The 3200-nt window shown below is 53.5% G+C and overlaps 1 long non-coding RNA gene across 3 annotated transcripts; it reads left to right on the plus strand.

The window, feature by feature from the left end:
• LOC103584066 lies at window positions 1-2252 on the plus strand. 3 transcript variants are annotated; one of them, XR_549929.1, is made up of 5 exons: window positions 1-79; window positions 514-594; window positions 809-942; window positions 1427-1476; window positions 1586-2252. It is a non-coding gene; the product is annotated as an uncharacterized LOC103584066 (long non-coding RNA). The 3 variants fall into 3 exon arrangements; XR_549927.1 differs by having other exon boundaries at window positions 1427-2252; XR_549928.1 differs by lacking the exon at window positions 1-79 and adding an exon at window positions 138-190 and having other exon boundaries at window positions 1427-2252.
• The last annotated feature ends 948 nt before the right edge of the window (window positions 2253-3200 follow it).

The raw sequence follows: 3200 nt of genomic DNA on the forward strand, positions 1-3200 counted from the left end.
ATGGACGACTCTGCGGTTGTGTCGGACCCCGAGCTGGCCGCCCTCCTGCGCTATTTCATCCTTCACGGGAACGTCTTGGGTACGCGGCGGCCGGCGGCGGTCGGGTCCCCTCCCGGGACCTGCTCCCCGTGATTCGTCCCGCTCCTTCCCCCGCACCCGTTCCCCGTGTCCCCCCTGCGCTCTCCCCCAGGTTTGTGGACCATACCCCTGACCGCCCTGCGCCCTGTGTCTGCCCAGGCTCCACTAACAATCTCTTGGAAGAGGAAATCTTCTAGTACATGACCCAGAGGCGGAGGAGGCTTTCGCCCTCTAACTCCTCTGCCTCCTCCTATGGGTTCTCCAGTGAGACCCAGCCCCAGAGGCCCGCCTGGCCGCCCATGGGATGGGAACAGGCCATGGGCGACGGGAAGGATGGGTCAGGAGTGTGTGGCAAGGGCGTTGGCCGATTGGGGCGCTGGGGAGAAGGGAGGAAAGCCTGGGTGGCACATGGACTGTTCCCCCTCCCCCATTCAGACTTGGATTCAGCTCTCAAGGGCTCCTCGGATGTATGCAATGTACCCAAGAAAGAGGACACCTTACTTAACCAGAGCAAGGGTAAGCAGGGATGGGGTGGGCACCCTGATACCTTCATCCCACTCCGTTTGGGACCCCGGTCTCAGGGAGAGCCTGAGGCCCAAACACCCAACACCTCTCAGCAACCTTAGGAGGGAGAAACTGTCATAGGCCCATAATGTGATTCAGATTAGGTCCATTGGGCCAGGCAGGGGACACTGATGTTTCCTCTGCTAACCATGCCCCCCTTCCTAAGGCTGTAATGACGAGTACTGTGAGGAGAGTTACCTGACTGCCAGGGCTTACAGGGAGGCCGATTCTGTGGGTACATCCAAGGGCTTCCATCAGCCGGTGACTTCGCACTCAGATGCTGACACCTTCCACTGCCAGGTGAGCTGACTGTCAGGCACCCAGTACTTTGATCCAAACTGAAGGGACCATAGCTGTGTTTGGGCAAATACAGTGCAGAAGGGGGGACACTGGGTGCACCCTTCATTTTCCAGGGAGAGTTAGGGTCAGCGGACACCTGTTTGGTCAGGGCCCTACATTGGGGAGCCGTGAGAACTATTTGACTAGAGTGCATGGGATGGCACATGACCTGGACCCTGGTTTGAGATCTAGGCTCATGCTCTTTCTGAGAATCCTTAGCACAGAAAGGAGGGTGCTGGGGCACAGGCAGCCAGGACAGTCACTGAGCGAGTGGCAAGGCCCCACAGACAAAAGCTTGGGAACCCAGAAGGTTCTGGAAGGGGCAGGTCCCTGGCCTTTAAGCAAACTGTCTGAGTGGGCTGGCCAAGGAAGTTTGGACTGCGGGATATGATAGGGCCATGGTGATCCCACCAACCAGTTCCCTCACCCTGACTTCCTTCTGCAGATTCGAGATGACAGTCTTTTGTCTTCTTCGGAAGAGGACAGCAAGGACAGGTGAGTAGTGGAGAGGCCCAGGGATGGGGCTGGTTCCGGGCAGAGGCTCTCCTGGCCCACTTGCTCCCCTCTTTTGCCTCGGGGAACACCCCGTGTTTGGCTTGGACAGTGCGTACCAGAGCATCGCACACTACCATGGCATTTCCAGCATCTCCAAAAGCTCCCAGGACCTGTCCTATTATCCTACATCCTCATCCTCCTCTTCTTTATCCTCGTCTTCATGTTCGTGCCCTTGATGTCTCATCCGATACACCATCCAGCCAGGAAAGCAAGCCCTTAGGGTCCGGCTCTGGGGCCAGCTGCTGCTTTTCCTGCTGTTAGTTGCCTTGCTGCTCTTTATTTACTACTACTGGGAGCTTCGAGTGGGCAACCCCTTCTGGATGTAGCCCTGAGTGTTTTCGGCTTCAGAGCCAGCTCTTCTCAGAAGTCATGGCTGACTTCTTCAGCAGTGTTTGACGGGGGTGGGAGTGTTCCATGTGTTCTAGCTTGGGGAGGCTGGGCCTAGCCCAAGGCAGTGTTTGTTCTCCCTGCCTTGTCCTGCCAGGGAGGCAGCAGACTCAGGCCCTCCAGTGTATGGTGGTCCTGGGCTTGCGTTCTTCTGGAGCCTCCTGGCCCTGGTTGCATGTGACCCTTAAGGCCTGGGAGGGAAAGAACTCACTCCTGAGGAGAATACGGTTGTTGTCATGCATGCCTCTTGTTCATTGACACCTTGTTGGCTAAAGGCCACCCTGACTTTGTTTTCATGGACACACAATAAAAAGACCATTTATTTGTAATGTATTGGCTCTTTATGCTGGGGGAGGGGGTGGGCTCCCACAGCATGGGACCTCTGGTCTTGGAACTCAAGGATCACTATGTGGCTTTGCATTTCTGTTTTGGTCTTGGGTTAGGGATCAAATGCTACCCATAGATATGTTTGTGTTTTGTTTGTGGGGTTTATTCCTTAACTCATTCCCCAATGCATTTACAATATGCATAAGTTACATGGAAATACTACGCCATTTATATAAGGGACTTGAGCATCAGTGGATTTTGGTATGGGGGTGGGGCGGGGTGGGGTGGGATGAGAGGGGGTGTTGTCCAGGAACCAATCTCCCAAGATACTGTGGGATGCCTACTTATAAAAATAACTATAGTACAACAATGTGTGTGGAGAGGACCCAGTTGCAAATGCAGCATACAGGTAGTCTGTGGTGTTTTAACCAGGAAAAGCCAAGGCCAACCTCAGCATCCAAGGGCACATAGCTGGTGGAGCACTCCTGAGCTCCGGGAATTGCTGCTTATTTAATGACACGGGAAAAACCTTCAAAGACTCTGAAGTTCCCCATCATTTCTGGGTAATCGAATTCTTCATCTGTCTGTGTTCTTGCTTACCTCTTGGGTTTTTATTTTATATTCTTCGAAGCTTACATGTATTAAATGGGAGTGCTAACTCACTAGGATAGAATGCCATGTGACACCTTGTACGCCTGGCTCTACGCTGCCAGCAGACATTTGCAATGGTGTCTTACACACATAGTATGCCATGATGGAATCCTAAGCAAAGAGGAGGATCCCAAAATTTTATACAACCACATCTCAGAGTGAGAAGGATGGTTAAGTTTCATCTGTCACAATCCCCACAACCTGTGTCCCCACGGAGCACCTTCACTCATTCGTAGGCTTTCTCTCTGGGCTGAACACTCTGATGTTGAATCAAGAATGAGGATTCGGGCCAGCCCGGT

Source organism: Galeopterus variegatus, unplaced genomic scaffold (assembly GCF_000696425.1).
Source record: "Galeopterus variegatus unplaced genomic scaffold, G_variegatus-3.0.2 Scaffold41631, whole genome shotgun sequence".
Classification (NCBI taxonomy): Eukaryota; Metazoa; Chordata; class Mammalia; order Dermoptera; family Cynocephalidae; genus Galeopterus; species Galeopterus variegatus.